Source organism: Heterocephalus glaber, unplaced genomic scaffold, assembly GCF_053883595.1.
Source record: "Heterocephalus glaber isolate CG9 unplaced genomic scaffold, H.glaber_assembly_v1.0 deba00001429, whole genome shotgun sequence".
NCBI classification, from domain to species: Eukaryota; Metazoa; Chordata; class Mammalia; order Rodentia; family Bathyergidae; genus Heterocephalus; species Heterocephalus glaber.
The window spans coordinates 6,024,954-6,047,929 of NW_028258294.1; the positions used below are offsets into that span (position 1 = coordinate 6,024,954).

At 33.7% G+C, this 22,976-nt stretch overlaps 1 protein-coding gene across 5 annotated transcripts in view; it reads right to left on the reverse strand.

Annotated features, from left to right (window-relative positions):
• Positions 1-22,976, reverse strand: part of Grm5 (glutamate metabotropic receptor 5) — a 547,664-nt gene that overhangs the window by 355,989 nt on the left and 168,699 nt on the right. The gene's annotated exons all lie outside the window — the stretch shown is intronic.

A 22,976-nucleotide genomic window follows, 5' to 3' on the forward strand; every position in this document is an offset into this window, starting at 1 on the left:
AAGTTTGCTAACCCTGCTTTTTTCTGGGTTCCTGTGGTGTGGAGAACTGTTTTCCATCTTTTTACTTTCAGCCTATGAATTTCTTTTTGAATTCGGTGTGTTTCTTGTATATAGCATATTGTTCGATTTTGCTTCTTAATCCATTCTGCCAGTATATTTCTTTTGATTGGTGAATTGAGGCCATTAACATTGATGGCTATAATTGATAGATATTGACTCATCCTTGTCATGATGTTTTACCTTTGTTGGCTCTTTTATTTTTTATTTTTTCCCCTTTCGCTTTAGTTTCTTACCTTGCTTAGTGGGCTGTTGGGCCTCATGGAATTATGATCTTCATTGGTTTTTTTTTAGGATATTGTTTAGAATTGCTTGGAGTGCTGGTTTGGTGTTCATGATATTTCTCAGGTGTTCTTTGTCGTGGAAGTATCTAATTTTCCCATCGATTTTGAAAGATAATTATGTGGAATACAACATTCTAAGTTGGAAATTATTTTCTTTAAGGGCTTGAAATACTTCACTCCAGGCTCTCCTTGATTTGAGGGTTTGTATTGGAAAGTCTGCCATGATTCTGATGGGCTTTCTTTATAGGTGATTTTTTTCTTTTCTCTAACTGCTTGTAGGATTTTGTTCTGTTGGGTTTCTGGGATCTTGACTATTATATGCCTATGTGTAGATTTTTTTTTTGGTTATGGCTAGTTGGAGTTCTATATGCCTCACTTATCTGTATGTCCAATTCTCTACCTCTGTCTGGGAAGTTTCCAACTATTACTTCTGTGAAGAGGTTTTTTTTTTAAGTCAATTGTACTTTCTCCTGTTTTTTTCGTACACTCCTATCAGTCTTATATTATTCTTCTTTGCATTATCTAGCAGCTCTGGATTGATTTCTCATGGTCCCTTACTATTTTTAAGAAATCTCTGTTTACATGGTCCTTAGCACCAATGCTGTCTTCTATACCTGATATCCTATCTTCAGATTCCCTTAATCTGCTGTGCATACTTTCAATGGAGTTTTTAATCTCCTGAATATCTGTTTGAATCTGTTTCATGGATTCCATTTCTTTCTTATGTTGTGTGATCATGGTTTCCATTTCTTATGCTGGGCATTCATGCCTTCTAACATGTTTCTGAGTTCATCTATTTTTTTTTAATCTGTTTCTGTTCTAGAGCCTCTAATCATGTCTTTCACTCTGCTCACCATCTCTGTAGTTATCTGGGAGATTATTTCTGCTTTGAATTTTTCTAGAGCCTCATTCATCTGTTTTGTTACTTCCTGTGCTATCAGTTCAGTGTGTCCAGGTGGTTGATTATCAGGCTTTTCCAACTTGTTTCCTCCAGAATTTACCTTTGGTGGGGTGGAAGTCTGAATTCGTGCCTTACTTAAATGTCTTCTCATTTTTGTTTTTGTATTGTCCTTGGTTTAATTCCTGGGTTGATAGTTCGAGGTTGCTTATTCTAAGTATCTTCGTTACTTGTATTTAGAACCCTTATGGAATGATTGCTTCTCAGAGGTATCTCCCAGATATAGCTGGTCTTTAGGTTTTGAGTCTCTAGTGACTCTGAGGCTATCTCATTTTCATTATACTAGGAAGGACAACTGATTAGATCAATCACAACACCTTACCCCAAGTGATATAATCAGCAACACCATAGCATCAAGCACAGCTTAGAAAATGACACTTTGTGGTAGTTATTAATCTATCACCTTTAACTGTGTGAATTAAATCAAAATTGAAGACCTACCCAACCTATGTTTATAGTGAATAAACTCTTCAATATAGCAACTTTTCCCTTTGGAACAGGGAGTTAGAAGGAGTTCGGGAGGGAGGGATAGATAGAAGGATAGGGGAAGGTTAGCCATGAGGCCAGAGGACACAGGTGAGAGAAGGAAAAAGAGAATAAAAGAAAAAGAACAAATCTGAATTAGGGCCAGAACAGGAACAAAAAGGGAGATGAAGAACAATGTTGGACAGCAAGAGAGTGATTGTGAGAGAGAGAGAAAGGAAAAAGAAAAGAAAGAAAAAAGAGAGAAAAATAAAAACTTGAAAAGAGTAGAAAAAAATTAAAAATAAGAGCAAAAAACCCCCGATAATAATAATTTTGGAAATAAAAAATAAAAGTGAAAATGAAGGGCCTCCTTCAGGGTATGTCTCTGCTGTCACAATAGACAACGTGGGCAGCAGTGTGCAGATATAATTCAGTGAGTCTCAGCAAGCCAGTCGCAGACCCGTAAGATTCAGGCAGATTTCTGGCTGCAAGTCCCAAGTTGAGCTCCCAGTCCTCCTGTAGAGTTGAACTCTGCAAGATTGTACTGCAGGTTCCAGCTGCCCTTCCCCTGAAGGTAGTCCAGGTTCCGATGGGAGGTGATGATCCCTCCAACTTACCCAGTATGGTGGTCTGGTGTCCCCTGTGCCTTTGTATTGTGGAACCAGGTAACAGTACAGCCAAGAGGGCAGAGGAGCCGTGGGGGGGGGGGGCTGAGTAGATCGCCACCATGGGCGTGGCCAGTGTTGAGGGGTCCTCACCTTCTGGCTGGTCCCCGCCAGTGTGCTTGGTGCAGAGTGGATGGGGCAGGACTCCCTGTGACCCGGGATCTCTCTCTCTGGAGCCCAGCTGCTGTGTTTGGCGCAGACTAAAGGTTGTGAATTCTATTACAAGAGCTCATCTATAGACTTGCAAATTCTAAATTCACATAGTTTTGTTGTTAGAGAAGTGCTGAGAATTACAGAATCTTCAAATCATTTCCACAAAATTTGTCACATGTGTTGACATTAGTGTTTGGCAAGGGATTCATATCCAGGTAAATGATACTACACCACTGCCACTACTAATTTTTGCCACCTTGTGAGGTATAGAAATTCTGTGTATTTTCAAATGGAAAATGTTTAGAAAAGAACTTTACACATAAGAAACTCAGGAAAGGTTTCCATTATTAGTCGCATATATTTGTACATATTTACATATTTATTAATTGTACATATGTAATTGTACATATTCTATTAGCTCTATGTACATATTCTATTAGCTCTATGTTCATTGTACATATTCTATCAGCTTCATGGATGATAGTGTTTACAACTGTCCATAGGTTTTTGATTTATAGAAACCCCCCCCCCCCAATTTGTTGCCTATATTTTCAAGGCTTTAGCCAAAACTCCTGGCTCCCAATTAAGTAACATACTTGGTAAACGTTAACTCCACTATTGCCAAGCATTCTTCCTAGAATTTTCTTTATTAATACACATTTGCAGTACATAACAGTTATATCCCTTATGTGGCATTGGTACAGGTACATAAACACATCTTAACTCCTTTTTTAATCCCCTTCCCCTCCCTTCCATCTCCCTCCCTTCATCTCTTGATCCTCTTCCCATTTCAGAAAAATCTATCTCCCTACTTTCTATTATCTTTTATTTTGCTGATTATTTGTGATTTGGGTTTCTCATACAAGAGAAACTATGGGATATTTAAACTTTTACATGTTAATAGCTACACAATTCATAATAGCTAAATCTCAGAATTTTACAGCTACAAATTCTCATTAGACATGGTGGTAGACTGAGTATTCAGATGTGTTGCTACAAAGTAACAACGTTTTAGTATTTCTTAAAAACATTATCCCTATCCCTGCTACCTATGTAAGCATTTCACAAAACAAATTAGAACAGACATAACCTCTGTCGTCAGGGAACTTAATAGCTAAAGCTTCTTGATTGGATTCACCCAGTGTTTTAATAAAATCACTCATGGTCCAATACTTTTGTCCTCATTTTGCTGCTGATGAACTCCCAGGATAGAACCCGTGTTGGCTTTTCTCACTCTTGCTGCACTAATGCCTGCTGTTTCCTCACTCTCTAATCCTTTAATCATACCTTTGGGATACTAGGATGTAGTAGACCATTTGGGATTACCTAACACACAGGAATAGCAAGTTATTCTCTGAAGCATATGGAGGCTGCCAACATGCCTTATTTACTCTTTTTCACTAAATAAATCTTTGCTTCTGCCCAATGCTCTAAGGGGCACTTCTGGCTGAGAGTAATCCCTGAAATCAAAGTCCTGATCTGTTCCTATCTCTGCACTGAGAAAAGTGAGGTAGTTTTGGGAATACTCCAAGGATTTTAGACTATGTTGGCTCATAACCTCAGAATCTTAGGTCAGATATTAGAAACAAGAAGTGACCACAGTTATGCTTTAAGTTTGGTAAAAATATTCATTCCTCCCAACAAACAGAGACCTGTCTTATTTCTAGGAATTCTGACAGCCTCAGTTGTTGACCTAACAGGGTAAGATGTTACTTAAACTGCCTTGTGATGAAAAGAAATGATGTCTCTATGAAAGATTGAGGAATGAATTTGCCATTATTGGGCCCCTGATTGTATTTTTAGCTGCCTCAACTACACATACACATGGTACATAACACATAGTATATGTACATGATGCATTATAATTATTTTTCATCCACGATTTTCATGATTGTTTACATAATTTCTGTTTTACCACTTATAATGATAGTGTACTGTCACTATGTGGAAGAAACAAGACAGAAAAAGAAACAATTACATAGAAATATTACAGCTTAGTTAAATCACCAAAGGGAGAAAAGCAGAAATACTTTGGTAGATGAGAGGGAATTACAGACATAGGATAAAACCTTACAAGGGTTGGAAGAAAGGGACAATGGACAGGAACTATTTTGGTTGTTATCATCAGGTATTTTTTTTTAAAATATGGCCCTTTACGTAAGAATAGGAGAAAGCATTAAAATACAGAGAGGTTTCAAAGACAGACAGCAAGTGGTAAACTAATAATGCAAGAAGTGATAATGCCATTATATTTCTTAATCAGGAAAGTTACAGAATGAAAGAATACAGTATTTAAAAATATTTCTCTAGGTAGCTCAGCAGCAGAGCTTACATACTTCCACACTGTTAAAAATAAGTAAATAGAAAGTAAAACAAAACCGAAATGAAAAACTTTTTTCTGACAGTGACTTATAGCCTAGAGGCAAGGATGGAGTGAGAGATATCCTATGAAAAGCTACTGAAGAAATTTAATTGTGAGATGACAAGATATTTTTCCTCTCTTGGTTTTTATTTGTGAGGAGGGGCCTGGAATTGTTAGACATGCTACAAACTCAATAAACAAGATATTTCAACAGGACACAGACAGCAGAAACACAAAAGAAAGAGTTACTGACAAATGCATTTCTAAGAAGGAACCATGGTATTTAGCATTATATTTTATATAGGGATAGGCAATACTTAAAAAGAAGGAGATAAAGGTGATTCTACAGATTCTAGTTTCACAGACCAACTAACAGGTGGTGTGGCTGGGTGGTGGAGCTGGTGTATGGCAGAGAAAATGATGTGTTTCTCCGTGGACACATGGTTTAGCACAAAAAATTCAGAGATTTTTTTTTCGGACTCTATTGTTAATCTAATATGGAGATTTCATGAAAAGTCTAGACAGAAGAATGATAGCATTGTCAAACAGAGATGAGAGATAAATTCAAGAAACTGAGTGGATATAAAAAGTAGAGAGCTAACATCACAGCTTTATGCAGAGAGAAACATGATTAAAGAGAAATTGCAAATAAAAATAAATTAAAACAATAATAAAATAGATATATTATTAATATCTGACATTACTTAAAGTCACATAATCTTTTCCAAATATAAAACTGAAGCAGAAAGATTAAACAACTTATCTATTTCTTATGTCAAAGGTTTGGCATCTATATACAAACCTGTGCTGCCCAATGAATAAGAGAAAATGGTTGCTAGAATGAGGAGATCCAGAATTGGTCTGTGACATGAATCCATGAAGGGAAAAAACTTTCCAGACTGGAAATGTGACCTTCATTATTAAATGTCTCAATCAAAAAAAATATGACCAGGACTGGAAGAAGGTCACCAGATACGGTAGTTGGTGACCTGTAGCAGAGTTGTCTCAATGGAGTAAGGGAGCTAGATAAGACTTTAGAGTGTAAAATAAGGATGAACGGTAAGTGGTCAAAAGAACACTGAAAATTCTAGTATATGGAAGAGGAATGAAAGAGAAAACCAAGCTAATTCAGGTAAAACTACATTGGAAAGGAAACTACCAGCATATTAGGACAGCTTTCATCCATGTGATATACTGTTCAGAGCGATACAAAATGCTTTTTACTTAGAACAATTCATAGATGTTAAAATAGTGAATATAATTTTAAAATAATGGCTTCAACTGCATTTACATGACTGTTAAATACATTATATTTATCATAGTAATTGTACAATAACCATTAGCGGATATTGTTCAAGATGAAGCTCCAAAGAGTTCAATAACTTTCTGAGGGTCACAAAACCCAATAAATATTAGGAATATAAACTAGGCTACTTAAATTAATCAACCATTCTTTCCATTATATCATACAGAAATTTATGCATAAATCCAATTATCATTTTTCTATTAAGAAAATATACATTTTATTTAGAATAAAATGAGAAAGAAAAGAAGAAACATTTAAATGAATCTTCTAAAAGGTAACTTCACATTAATATAAGGTGAAGCTGCAATATTTTATCTTATAGGACTTCTGTACTTTAAATAGATCTTTTAGAAGTGATCAAAATAACTTCATTGCTTAAGTATATTATTAATATTAATAAAAGTAAAATAGATAATATAAAATATTTTAAACAAAACATGCCTACCTTTATAAGAAAAGCATACTATTAACAGTGCTTTATCCTAAATACTTCCATTAAAAATAATCTTCTGCTTTACTATATAAAGGCTAATGTCATGCAGAGACATTCTTTGGAATGTTAAAATAGGAAAGGAGAATAGAAAAATTCATTCTAGATTATACAAGAATACATACTTTTGATAGTTTGATGAGATCTGTGAACCTTTTATGAAATAACTTATTTTAATGGCATACATTCGAATACACAGGATTATAAATATAATTAAATAAAATCATTAAAATTTTTAAAAATCTGAAATATATTGATGTATCAATTTTTATTAAGCCTTTATCATGAAAAATTAGTGATTGATCTAATGTTTACTAAAGGTTTAAGAAATAATATACATTATTTCAAGGTATCTGTACAATCATAATATGATACAAACCCATCTATGATTTGTATTAGTGACAAGTAATGGAAATATTAATAGGACTATAATATATACTATTAATATTAATGTATATTTCAACTATAGTCATCATTGAAAGAAGTGTTACATTTCCCTTTGAGTTTAATGCAAATGAAAATGTGTGTTTTATCTAAACAAAGTCATGAATGTCATGAATTCTATCCATAGGAGATTTAAGGGTAAAGAACCCAAATAAATTCTATAAATGTGGGATAGACTAAGAAATGGAAATAAACTTCTCTTTTCCAGTTGATTCCTGTAAACATAAATGGCAGGTGGCTAGCATGGCAAAGGATTTTGAGATCAATTTATTTCAGGCCAATTACTAAACAGATATTCAATATCATTTACAAAGCCCCTTTAAGTAGTTTTTTAGTTTAGGGACTTATAATATGGGATTATTCCATTGTAAACCATGCTAAATTATACATCATTAATCAAAATAACCTTATTCTCTCTCATTTCTGTGCCTTACTCCTTTCTCTGGAAATGTATTTCTTTGTGAACTTCAAGTCTTATCAAATCACATGCAAATTCCAGTCTGTTTTCTTTCATTTTACTATATATTCTATTGAGGTGTTATTTCTGATTGCAGTGTAGAGACTTCAAAATCACAAGTTGTTTCAAATTTCTGTATATGTTGCTCAATGTTCAGGGCCTTGCAATGCAAATGCCCAGTAAATATTTGTGGTTTGATTTGCTGATATGTTCATCCTTACTTCATTATGAGTATTCAGGAATAGATGCTGGGCTAGTTAAATCTTAAAATAATGTGGTCTTTATTTCTGAATCCTTTTGTAGGTGTAGTCATCATGTTTACAGGAAAATCTGAAGTTTGTCTATAAAATGGCCACAGGAAAGTATGTCCAAGTGGGTAGAATAATAAGTGAAGAATGTTGGGAAGAGTCAAAATTTCTAAATATAATTTCATAATCTTTTAGCTGTATTAATTACATTGTAAATTCTCTCCATTATGAATACTATGAAATCTTCAGAGAAGTGCATGTTTCTCATTAATTCTTTAGTATTGTACACTCATGACTATGAGGAATTTTAAAGGGAAGTACTTTAAATCACACAAAGTAAGCAATAACACATGTGTGTCAAATAATCTTTTGGAATAATAGCCAATGATCACAATAGGGTGTTCCTTTCTAAGGGAATCATGAGAGAAATATTCTCTATTCCATGAACTTAACCTAACCCATATGTTAAAGCAATATTTTAATGGAGCAAAAATTTATATTCATATCATGGAATAAAGAGGAAAAAGTAGATTAAAAAACAACAGAATACTAGAGATATGTGGAACAGTCTAAAAAGTTATGAGTTATGTCATTGAAGTTCCTGAGAAATAATATAGTAAATGATGAAGAAAAAATATCTGAATAAAAAAATATGGTCAAAAACGTCTTAATTTGGCAAATGACATAAAAAGACTCAAGAAAGTCAGCAAATCATGAACAAGATAAACCACATCAAACAATTTCCAGAGCTAAACTGCTGGATACCAAAGATAAAGAAGAGAAATTGAAAGTAGTCAGAAAACAGTGACACAATGTATATAAAGGAACAAGAGTTTGGATCATGAACACTGGAAACTAAGGAATCTAGAATATAGGGGAACAACATCTTTAAAACTCTTTAAAAATGTATCTGGAATTCTTTAATCATAAATAGTATCCTTTAGACTAAAAAAGAAATAAAGGTATCCTCATATATTTTCTCTTTTTTCATTCTACTGATATATTATGTAGTTAGGTAGTTAGGTAGAGGGAAGGGTAGGTAGATGGATTAGATAGATAGATAGATAGATAGATAGATAGATAGATAGATAATATATAGGATTGTCTGGTGGAGTGTTGAATGTAAGCATAGTGTACATGGCAACTAAACCATAGAGGAGAAAGTAAAACAAAATCTATATGATTATAAAGGTCTACCTTTCAATTAATAGCAAAATATTATTCTGAATAAGCAATTAAAGACAGAGATGTGTATATTATCATACAAAATACAACCTCTAAAATAATATAATCAAAGTAATATAATCAAAATATCAATACATAGATTAAAATTAAATACTAAAAATATAATAATCCAGAATAATGTCCAAAAAGGGAAGCATAGGAACAATGATAATGATGACAACAAAAAAATCTGAAGGATAATGAAAAAGAAAATAATAAAATGTTATGTGTGAATTGATCATTTCATTAATTGTATTAAATGTAAATGGCCAAACACACTACTCAAAAGATAAGGCATTGCCAGATTGGATTTAAAAAAAAATAAAAGGACTCAACTCTATGCTCCTTATAAGAAATCCACTTGTGAAATAACACAAATGGGATAAAGTTTAAAAAGGGGAGGATTAATGGAAAAAAAGTAAATAAAATAAAGATATGGAGTTTCCACTGATAACAAAATAGGCATATACAGAATAAAGAAAATTATCAGGACAAAAAGCAAGCAATATTTCATCATAAAAGGGTCAATAAAATTATCAATACTATCTCTGTTTTTACCTAAATACAGAGAGAGATTCAACATGAATGAAGAAAAAGCAAGGAAGAAAACAAAAATTCATAAATATAAGTAGTGATTCCCGTATTTCTCTCCTAGTCATAGATAGAACAGATATACAGGAAATCAGCAAGGGTGTGGAAATTTTAAGGGAATTTTTCAACTAATTGGGCCTAATGGACATTTTAAAACACTCCACTCATCCAAAGAAGAATACATATGCTTTTCATGTTCACTTAAAACATTTACAAGGTAGATGATATTTTGCAACATAAATAGAACTTTAGCATATTTAAACCAATATAAATCATGTAGAATATGCTCTTTGAAATAACTGAACTTAACTGGAAATCAACAAGAAATACTGACAAAAAACTCCAAATATGTCAATGTTATACAACACTTTTCTGAGTAAACCATAAGTCAAAGACAGATTCTTAGGAGAAATTAGAAAATATGATGCATAGGGCAAATATGAAAAGAGACATAAGGAAATTGTGGAATGCTATATGCCAGTGATTAATAAACCGATAAATTTATTAAGTGTTTAGTAAATTCACTGCACTGACAGCTTAAATTTGAAAAGAAATGAGGACTTAAATTATCTGGGGTAGAAGTTTTTTATAGGATTCTTCTGGATAAAAATGAGCATTATGGTTTTATGAAAATTTCATCATAATATTTTAAAATTTTAAACACAAATTGGATGCTATTGATGAAAGAACCAAATGACATAAAGAGTTATTAATGTAAAACACTATTTAAAGATATTTGGAGTTCTTGAAAATTGGTCATAATTCATAGAAAAAGTCAGAATTTATGGAATTAAGTCTCCGCATTCACCTTATGTCCTTGTAAAATTGTGTAAAAACTATTATTTATTACTCTTATAAATATGAGGACTTGTGGATTTTAAATATGCTGTTGTCATTGAATTCATGATCACACAGCTGTTGTCATGGTATTAAAACCATACTTCATTTTATTGTGCTTAATTTTATCTCACTTTGGAAGCAGACACTGTGTTTTTCACAAACTGAGGTTTAGTAGCAACCCCGTACTGAGAAGATCTATCCACACTAATTTTCCAACAGTGTGTGCTCACTTCATGTATGCTGCATTTTGGTAATTCTCACAATATTTCAAGCTTTTTATTATTATGTTTTATGGGGATCTATGTTCAGTGATCTGTATTGTTACTATTGTAATCATTCTGTGGTGCCATGAACCATGCTATATAAGAGAGCACACTTAATTGTTACATTTTATATGTGTTCTAATGGCTCCATAAACCTGTTCTACCCCATCTGCTCCCATTCTTTGAACTTCCCTCATCCATCAGACACAGCAATATTGAAATGAGGCCAACTAATAACCCATCAATTGGCATGTAAGTGTTCAAGTGAAAGGAAGAGTAATGCATCTTTCACTTTGAATCAAAAGCTAGAAATGATTAGCATAGTGAGGAAAGCACGTTGAAAACAGCAATAAGCTAAAATTAGACCTTTGCACCAGTTAACCATTTTGAGAATTAAAACTTGAAGGAATCAAAATTGCCACTATATTAAAAATTAATAACAAGAAAACCAAATAGCCTTACATAAAGTTTTGGTGGTCCAGACCACTAAAAGATCATACTAGTCAAATATATAAACATAGAAGATGAAACTAATTAGAACATATCCTTCAGTAAAGTACCTAATTCAGAGAAAAGCCCTTACTCACTTCAATTTTGTGAAGGCTGAGAAAGGTAAAGAAGCTACAGAAAACAAAACAAACAAACAAACAAAACAAGATTGAACTTAGCACATGTTGGCTAATGAGTTTTAAAGAAAGAACACAGCATCCATCCTGTAGCCCAAGGAATGCAAGACTTCAGCAGAAGGAACTTCAGATGCAGAGGAAATAGTAAGAGACCTAGATTTAGAAGAACTAGAAGGCAGGGATGAATTTCTGCCATTTCATAATAAAACTTTAATAGGTGAGGAGTTTCTACTTTTAGATGGACAAAGAAAATTATTCTTGAAATAGAATCCACTCCAAATGAACACTGTTATGGCTTGTGTCTAGATGTGCCCCCAAAGCCTTATGCATTCATAGGTGAGGCTTTTCAGTGGAGGCAGGATTTAGAGTTTGTAATGCTGGGATTAGTTGTGTGATGGTAATATCAAGGGTGTGTGATTTCTAAATTATGCCACTGACTGCTTTGGCATCATTCTGGGTAGGATATAGAGGGTGCCATCCTGGATGTGAGTGCTAACTGCCTTAAGGATAGGTAGCCTGGATAAAATACAAGGGACAGAAAGAGGGTTAGTATGGTTGCTTGTTGCTTACTCCTTGTTGCTTTCGCTGCCTTTTGCCTGCCATGAACCATTTCTCCTCTGCCGTCCCATCATGCCTCGAAGCCAGCTGATTATGACTGAAATCTCTACAAACTGAGAGCCAAATAAACCTTTACTCCTTTAACTTTTGGTGTTGGCTATTTTGTCTCATCAATGAGAAAAGTAACTAGAACAAAGATGTTATAAACTTTGTTGAAATAAAAACAAATAATTTCCAACATTAGTTGATAAAGCAGCAGCAGTTTCAGGAGACTGACTAAATTTGAAGGATATTATATTATGAAAAAATTGCTGCCAGACAGTGTTACATGCTACCGCCAGTCTTTTGAGAAGAGTTAACTGGTGTGAGAAAATATTTTCTATTTTAAAACATTTCCATAGCTACCTAAACCTTCAGCAACCACTTCCCTGATGAGTCAGCTGCCATTGACATGAAGGCAACACCTTCCACCAGGAAAAAAGATTATGACTAAAATGATTATTAGCAATTTTTAGCAGTATAGTATTTTCTAGTTAAGGTATTAATTTTTAGACATAATACTATCATACACTTAGTAGACTAAAGTAGAAGAAAAGTATCAGTTTTATATGCCTTGGGAAATCAAAGTAATTGTGGGATTTGCTTTATTGTGATATTTACTCTATTGAATGGTCTAGAACTGAGTACTCAGTATCACCAACATATCCCTGTTACTATTGTTTGCTAGTTTCATATTGATACATAAGCCACTATATTTCTACTTTAAACATTTCCACAGCACATCACTAACTGACATAAATAAATTATTCCTGTCATTTGCAAAGAAATTAACTTTAAAATATTATTTTATCTTTATATCTTCATAAAAGTTTTTGCAATTCATTCTGGCCTCTGTGCTTGTCTTTCTGTGTATCCAAATTTTACAAGGACACCAGTCATATAGAGTAAGAGCGCACATTAATAATCTACTTTTAACTTTATCACCCTGTAAAGATCATATTCCAAATGAGGCTACTCTCTGAAGAACTAGAGTGTAAAGTTCTCAACATATCATTTGGGGGTGGGGCACAATTCAGTCAAATACTGACTGGATTAATTTTCCTAAATTTTTTTCTTTCATCTGTAAGAAACATATAATACTGTCTGTAGTGTTACTAAGAAGAAAGGAAATAACTATAGAGAACCAATTAGCATAGCTGCTGCTGTACCATGGGTGTTCAAATTACATATATATATATATATATATATATATATTTTTTCTTTTAGATTTATATTTGTCGAGGTATTTTTACTTCACTGCTGTTCACATAAAACATTATGTATTTTTTATTTCAGTTACTATGTTGTATTTGAATTGTGCATCCATTTGTCTTCCTGGCTTGCAACTATTTTTGAGATTAGGAACTGCTGCAATAAAATTTAGATGCCCAATGCATAACTTAGTTTTCAAATGATGGATTTATTGATTAAATGAGGGGCAAATTGACAGATAAATGGATGGATGAAAAATGCCTACACTTTACCAAAAAAAATGCCTAGAATTTACTTCAGCTAGGTAGTTTGTAAAATATTCTACGATATATATGTTTTATTTTTTCTTACTTATTTGTATATATTCTTGTTACTTAACAGTTTCCTACTTAACCTGTTTGTGATCTTTAGATATTTTTTCCACTAATCAACAAACTTGGATATTTAAATGGTATCTGCTGCAGTTGTTGAGGCATTTCCTTTCAGAATATTCAACAAAAGAATTCATGGCTCTGTCAAATTATTTCTTCTTCACAGACATTAACTTTCTGCAAGAGAGGAGGTGTGAGGAGAAACCTCATCAGTAAAGATGCCGATTATAATCCAGACACACATCAATCAAAGTTAAATTTTATATCACTCTCCCTAAGATGGCAGAAATACAGAACACATTTACATTTTTGTAATAAAATTATTTCTTACCAATTTGCTATCTTTGGGGGAAAAATCTAGTGCATTCACTATTCATGAGAAAAAAACTGAGAACAGTATTCTAATAGAATTTTAAAATGCATCCCATATTTTTAAATACTTCCACTCTCTATTAGTGATTACAGAGGAAATGGACTGATTTATAACTGAGGATTGCTTTTTAATAATGACCTGCAGCTTGAAATCTATACTCTATTTAGGGACCTAAACTAATTATTCATTATAATAGAATGGTATGAAATAATTATTATAACCCTGAATATAAATCTAAAATTATGGGGAAATAAGCCCATTCCTTCTTTATGTATAAAACCATCTCAGCCTTATGTTTCCAGAAAAATATGAGTAACTTTTAAATTTTACACTTTTGTGTGTGCATAATAGAACAAAGCAAAAGTTCAACTGGCAGGTTAAATTTATATGCATTTCTAGCAATATTATTTTTTCAAATTCTACAAAGATTTTTTGTCCTATTCACTGAACTTTGAGTCAGATGCACCCATGAAGCTAATCTTTCCAACTGCTATCTACTAAAGTAGATCAAGGTTATATTAGGAAAAAAAACAGGTTAGATATGAGGACTGTTTCCTAGTATTAATTAATCACTTATTGTATGTGTCTGCTACATATGGAAATAATTCTGCTAGTACTGTTTATGGGGACCTAAGTGGTCTAAATAATGAAGTTAAGTAAGAATATTAAATGTAGCCTCTACCTTAGATTTGTATTCATGAACACAGAAATGCACAGATTAGAGCACTCTGTATTAAGAACCATAAACAGAGTTATGTGCTGGTAGTGAAACAACTTGCTTTCTGAAAAAAACTGCTGGTTTTCATCAGTTCTTGATTTCCATGGTATAAGGACTCCCAGTGTGGACAATTTCAAACTATTAATATAAAGTCACTGAACATGAAGTTGAAGCGAGATGGACACTTGTGGCTTTTGCAAGGCAATGTGACAAACAGTGAACTAGTACTGCTTAGATGTAAATGTGCAGAGTGGATGACTATTCTATACATACCATATTAAAGAATCTAGTTGAGTGTTTATATAACATAGAAAATCTTATATACCTAAAAGAATGTTGGTCAAAATTAAAAGTTTCAATAGCCATATCTGCACAATCATTGTAGCAATACTGATATTCTTGAAAAATACCAGTATAGAGCATTGTGGAGCTCATAATAATAAGTACAATAAAATACATAACATTATATAAACTTTTCTAGATCACTTTCTGAATACGCATATTAGATACTGTGCTATGAACAAGTGAAACAGAGTTGATTAGAGCATGAAGAATATGAAGCATGTTTATGACTTTGTAGGGATGGTGAACAGAGGCTCAAAATTAATGGACTTTGAGCCAAGGATAGGGTCTTAAATGGGGTTTACAGGCATTTGATATATATAGTGATAAGTAGGGAGTGTTCTGGTGGTAGTTTGGTGGGCCAGGTAATTTATAAACTTCTTTGTGAGACCTTAGTGCAGGTCATTTTCCTAAAAGTTCTCTTTCCTTATCAGTGAAATCAATGGTTTAGGCTGGATAATAATAACAAAAATATATCTACTGTTTATTTTGTGACTTCAATGTTGCTATGTCCTTTACATAAATAATTCACTTAATTATCACAAACAAATCTGTAAGTAGATACCATTCTTTGTTTACATTTCAGAAACCTGAGATGATTGTGACCTACATAAAGCAACAAAGTAAGAATTTCACCCTTCTTTTTCCTGACTCTAATCTCAGACATCTCAAGACAATATTCAGGGTTAATGTTCTTTGATCTCAGAAACATCTTGACATGTTCCCCTAATCGCCATTATGGCAATGCAACAGAGCTGAAGAAAATTGAGGATCTAGGCTATGTCTTTTCATGGATATGTATCCTTGTAAACGAGCTCTGAAAATGCCAGGGAAATTTGCCACCAAGCCTTCACATTAACTTTTTAGCAGTATTCCCTAGTTTACTAATTAGGAAGGAAGCCCATATTCTCCTTGGCTTTTGAAAAGTGATCATTTGCTTGATTGAGCTCAACAGAAAATTTCCCATAGCCTTGATATTTTCTTTTCATCTCTTTTGGGTTGTTTATTTTTAATTACTTAACATTTTTGAAGCTGCCTCTTCTGAATACATCTCAAACTTAGAGCCAAAGAGCCAAATGCTTCAGTTTTGTTCTTCCACCTTCTACACAAACAATCAAAAGGCATTCCATAATTGAACCATGTTTTCTCACAACTAGGTAGTTATATAAGCAATCCCAACTCCTGGGAGTGGTTCCCACCCTGTTTCACATTTCTTTACCTAGCTAAATTCTCCTTACTCTTAATGACTGTGGTAAACCTCTGAAAAAGTACTAAAGCATTCCTTATCTCAACTTTTCCTATTCTATTTTCTTTCTCTTATGTAGCTATAGACTGCCTTAGGGCAGGAAGAGTTTTAATCAGACAATTTATCTCCTATACCTGGTGCAATGATGGTATAAATTAGTGTGGAAGAGTGTGATGTCTGTAGTCAGAAAGTTTAAAGTTTTAGATATATTTGTGCAAATTAGATAATACAACTCACTACCAATGATTTTTGTGAGGATTAAATGGGAATCTTCTGTATAGAGTACTTAGTACAGTGTCTGGTGCTATATACGCAATGTTATTATAATTAGGTGTTCAAATACTGAATGCAGAAAAAATAAATGCTTGTGTTTATTTAGAAAATATTTTATGTTACCCCTATGCTCAACACTTGTGTAACATCTTGCAGAGCTGAACTGAATTTATCAAGGTTGCTTCCTGATTTCTCTATAGCTTATATTCTCTTGAAGGGAGAGAGGCAATCACATAGGTAGTGGTAAGGAATGAGAAATTTTATATAAGATAGTCAGAGATAGACTCCTAATTCAATCAGATTTACTTGATTGAAAGGAATACATCCATTTCTCAATCTGAGGAGAGGAAATGTAGGCTGGAGTGACCCTAGCTTCAAAGAACAGCATGTCATATGGCTGGTTTGGTAGAGGGAGAGAGGTGAGAGGGGAATGTTAGGGTTAGAAGTTGAGTGTGAAACTTACAGTGTTTTAGGGCTTATGGATTTAATACTGAATGAAATAAAAAGTCATTTCAAGTTTTGGAATAACATTATGGTATAAACTGAAAAATGCTTCTATTAGAAATAAGTCATATAACAATAGAGGAAGCTTTGTCTAGTTTATCAAGGGATCTAGCAAAGAACTGATGGGAAAGATACATTGAAAAAAGATAAAATTCAGCATGCACAGAGAATTGACAAATGAAGTATTAACAAATAATGACCTTGTTAAAGGGAAATTAAGACAAAGGCTTTGTGATTAATGGAAAACTGAGAGTGTGTGCATGCATACATAGGTCTAGTTGCCTAGAGATCCTCTAACTATTGCATTTCCTTCTTGAGGAACATATTTTGGAAGTTTATAAACCAAAGAGAAGTTATTTCTAATAATTTATGATGCCAGCTTTTATTCACCAAAGCCATAACTAATCATCAATCTTAATCGGTAACTGTTAAAAGCAAAAAAATGCCATTCTTTTCCAAAGTCAGCATTCTTGGCAAGAGCAAACAAATCTATGATCTTCATCAAACTGTACTTCCTCATTGCAAATAATAAAAGGGTGTGTGAACTATAGGTTTGGGATTTTCCTCATTCATGTAAATGTACAAGTATACTGTGTATCTTACATAATGAATTACATATATATTAACATCAGAAATATATGTAAATCTATACAGGTGCACAATGCATTATATCCCTACTATATATTTATATAGATAGATAGATAGATACACACACACATATATTTATATAAAATGTTTTATTCATGTTCACAGGTTTCAGGGTTTAAGACTTGAATTTTTCATTTTGGAGGCTGCCATTCAAGTCACTAGAAAGATAAATTATGGGAAAATTTGGGTGGAAAGGGAGAACTATCAGGCTACATTCCCAATTAATCATCTCGAATTATTATGTTAATATAAGAGACCCCATGAGTGGAAGCCTTTGTCCAGTCAAAGAGTGATTAAAAGAAGATTGTATATGATAATGTTGCTGAATCATAGGTTTAATTTGGGGCATGAATATGTCATATTGCTTATAACATCAGAAAATACAATCTAGTTGTGTTATATGTATCTATTGATCTTTCTGAAACTGTGGGAGAAAGAAAACACTATCCTTTCAGCTAACTTAGACTTACTAAAGGGAAAATTTGGAGGTGGGAAAGAACAGGGCAATATTGATGAGAGGTCTGAAAGGACAATCCTGCCAAAGTGTAGAAAGTGTCTCCACATGAACCAAGAGGCTATTTTACTCAACAGGGTGGTTCTCTTGTTAAACTGGTTCTCTTGGAAGCCTTAGTGGTAGCTGATTTTGAATGCTTTTCAATATCTCTCCAAAGTTTATTCCTAAAGGTATTTATCAATCACTTACTAAATTCAGGACACTAAGATGAGTAAAGAAAAAAAACAGATTCCCAGGCTCAGAGTATCAACCCTGGAGTGGAGCAAGGCTGGAAGAGGTGCTGCTGTATTGGGAGAGAAACAGATATGTCATCTACAATCAAATCTAGTAATTTTTTAATGTTTCAGAGAATAAAAAGCAGAAAGACACAGAGACAAAAGACCAAACCTAAATTTGTTTAAAGATATTAAAATAAATTCAAAAGTACCCTTAAATCTAATATAGATTTAAGGGTACTTCAAGGATATATATATACACACACACACACATATATATATTCTAGAAAGTTCAATTATATTCTTCCTCCACTTTTTTGAACACTAATTTTGTAGCATCGCTTGAAAGCAGATAAACCTATTGGTATTTATTGAGAAGTACATCAAAGGTATTTATAGTTTCTGGCTTATTACTTTTAACTACTCTTGCCTCTGCCATTGGAGAATTTCTAGCACTCCTATTGGTGCATTTTGATGAAAGACTCACAACACAGGGCAACTAAAATTAAAGTAATTCTCTAAAGGGTCAGACATATATTACTTTATCAACTCTCTAAATGTTGAGGATATTTATACACAAATTCAAGAGTTATTTTCAAGACATCTCACTAGATAGTTTCGTTGGGTGTAAGTAGCATTATAGAAGTATTTTTTCCAATTGAGAAAATATTTTAAAAGCTCTAAACTATTTTGGTTTGTTTTCATTTGTTTCTTTTCTATTTTAGTTTCTATGCAGGATCATATCAACATTTCTATGAGAAATAAATGTTGATAGTTTTTGAAAGATAAATACATGGTAAAAATATTGTCAGTTATTTGTGTGAAATAAGTACAATCATAGTATACAATTAATTTAGAATAGGAAGATGTAAAAGAAAATGGTGTGTTGTCACATTATTAACTATATGACTGTATCAGTCAGCTTTTCCCTGTGCTGCACAAAATACCTGACACAACTTAAAGAAGGAGAAGTTAATTTGGTTCATGGTTTCAGGGGATTCAGTTCATGGTTGGCTGGCTCCAAGGCAGGAGCACCATGGTGTAAGGGTGTGGTGGAGCAAAGATGCTTAGTTCATGGTTGCCAGGAAGTAGAGCAAGGGAATAGTACCAGGGAAGAAGGCCCAGAACCATATCTAGTACTCAAAGTCATGTCTCTATAATTCATCCAGGAACAGCTAGAAATGTGTTCCACCAATCCTCTGGGTGGCTTACAATCAAGTTTAACCATCACATCCACCTCACGTCAGAATGATATACAAATATATTCCTTAATCATACTTAATCTACAAGAATGAATAGGGTCATAATTCTGCCTAACATGATACAACTATCTTGCATAGAACCAAAAACTTAATAATGCCTTCCCCAAGGTCTTGGGATATAAACAAAATGTAGAAAATTTTCTCCCTGAGCAGAAAACTCACACATACAGTCTCTAGTGCAACTGTTAATGAAGTGCTTATTCCCAACAGACACCTCCTGAGCTTAGCCTTTAGCTATTAGTATTCTAACTACTGATCTCAGACCAGGATCACTCATCAGGCTCGCTTACAGCAGTCTAAGGCTTCTCTAGCCCACATCTCCAAAATTTTCCAAACCCCTTCTACAAACCAGTTCCAAAGGCTTCTAAATCACATGGCCAAGTACAGTCACAACAACAACTAGTACCAATTTTCTATAGGGTTTATTTTGCCTAGAGATGCAAGAACTAGGTGCTTAGTGGATACCCAGCCTTCCCCTTAACTTAATGCCAATTCCCCCTTGAGAAAGGAATGCCTTAGTGTCAGCACCAGGAGCAGAGGGACAGCAAATACTACACCAGCAGTTTGCAGAGAAACAATCCCAGGTCCACCTCTGCTAGCTCTGCTGCTTTTTCTGTCACTAGCCTGTTACATGCAATAAAGAAAGTCACTTAACCTCTCTATGTCTCCATATTTGACTAAATACTAGCTAAGAGCTAATATTGCTTTTAAGTATGCCACAATGGTGTCAGGAGATTCAAAATAAATAATTAAAATATTTTGGAAAGTTTAATGCACAATACATGTATGATCTATTGTGAAAATGATGGCAGTGAAGCTGACAAATAGATAGCTACATTTTCATTGCTGATATTGATGATCACCTGAAACTGGGCAAGAAGGGAGTGAAATACTTTTAAAGGGCAAGAAAGAAAATATTGACAAAGAAAAGCAAAGGACACAAAAGACTCGTGGAAGGATGGTCAGAAACATCAGAACTGTTTGACCCAGTGATTTGAAATCAAGTAAAAAATAATGGTAAATAATGTAGAATATATCTTAAAAGTTAGATGACATGAATCCTCAAACAGAAATTATACTTTTAAGGGGAAGATCACAGAGACATTTGAAGCAGTATTTCCATAGACTTTTGGGGAAAGAAGGGGGATTTCAGAGACAAACAGAGTAAGAGACAACAAAATAGTATGTTCCATATGTTTTCTCATGAAAAGTATAAAATCACAAGCTATGGGAAAGCAATGTCAAGTCAAGGACTTAAGAAGACAAGAGTTTCACCTGGGTTTGCTGACAGCAGAAGTACTGCTCTCTGCTTTGCTTCCTGGTCGCCACGAACTAAGCCATTTTGTTCTACCACATTTTTCACCAAGACATTCCTGATTTGGATCCAGCTAACCATGGACTGAACCCCTGTGTATTAGTCACTTTCCTATTTCTGATACACAGTAATGGACACTCCCAATGTAAAGGAAGAGTTTATTTTGGCTTACAGTTTCAGAAATTTCAGTCTATGGTTGGCAGGCTCAAATACAGTAACAGCATGGTGAGGAACCTGATGTGGAGGAAAGTTGTTCATGTTCTGGCAGACAGGAAACAGAAAGTTAAGGGAGGAGCCAGGAAGGGAGATACACTCTTCCAGGTCACCCCTCCCTCCATGTAAGTATAGAGTCCCCATGATCCAATCACCCCACTTTTCTACACATGAGACTTTGAGAGGCATCCTAGATCTAAACTGTAACACCCTAAATGTGAGCTAAATTAAACTTCTTCTTCTTCAGTTGTGTCAGGTATTGTGTCCCAGTGACAGGAAAACTGACTAATACATTGACCTTGTGCAAGTCATTTAATTCTAATTAATAAAAATTTTCTCTGACAAAAATTAGGTGAATCAAGGACATTCCATGAAGTACTAATATAACACCATTAAAACATAACACCAGCTTTGAAATTGGTAATGAGTCTGCACTGGATAAATAGGAGATTGTCAGTTATAGTTATTAATAAAATGTGGTAAGAAATGGACATCTATAACTACTCACAGCAACCTGTATCTTGTCTAGCTAATTTTTGCAAATTAAAAGGATTATTTTGAGAACTTTAAGCAGTTTGACTAATAAGGAAAGAATTTTATCTATGTACCAGATCCCAGAGCTCAATTTCTAGCTGTTTTTTTTCCTAGCTCAAAAACTTTAAATAGATAATTTGGTTTTTCCATGACATATGACATCATTTGTAAATGAAGATGGTTATGAAAATTAAGTTCCTACATTGAAGTGCCTAGAGGCTTGCTTGGCATATAGCATTAGTCTCAGCAACCTTAGCTACTAGTGGTCACTATTGAGTTAGACTAAAGCCTGATAACAGCCACTTCTGGTCATGCTCACTCCAGCACCCTGCAAAGGTACCATAGTGGTCTCCTCCCCTAGCCTTCCATATCTTTACTCTATCCAGACATGCTGCTTGTGCCATGAATGAGTGAGAATGAGAAGACTAAGAAAAAGAGAATGGTGAGAGCAGAATAAAATGTTATTTCATCTCAGCAGAGTAGATTTTAAAAGGGTTCCAGTGCTGTATCATACATACACAGGTGCATAGACAGAAGATAGATAGATAGATAGATAGATAGATAGATAGAGAGATAGATAAAAACAGGTAGGTAGGTTAGTTAGTAGGTTGATACTAAATTTTGGTGTAACTTTAAAAATTCAGAGCTTTGTAGCTATATTTATTCACCTATACACTTTTAAGTTATAATTACATTGAAAATTTGAATAGAGTTTTACTATTTACAAGGTAGAATAGAACAACTTCATTACAAAGAACAAGAGCTTTGGAATTAGGCAGATATAGTCTAAATATTAGCTCTGCTGCTACCAGCTGTACAGTTTTGAGAAGATTACCTAACTTTTCTGTGCCTCAGTGTTTTAATTTGAAGAATAGTAACTGAGAAATGTTACTCAGAATTGCTAATATAAATAAAATTATATATGGAGATATATATATATATACACACACACACACACACACACAGTTATAGAATTAGATTGCAGAAAAATTGCCAACAATGGTGCTCGTAAACGGTACCTTGGGAAACACATTCTCACTCTTTTATATTTAATTCATACACCATTTATCAATGTTTGCACCACAATTAGAAACACTACTATTTAAGGAGATCAAAAGCAAAATAAAACAAAATTGGTGAAAGTGATCATAAAACAATACAATGAAAAATAAAATACGTACTAAACTATGGGGTTATATTTCTTAT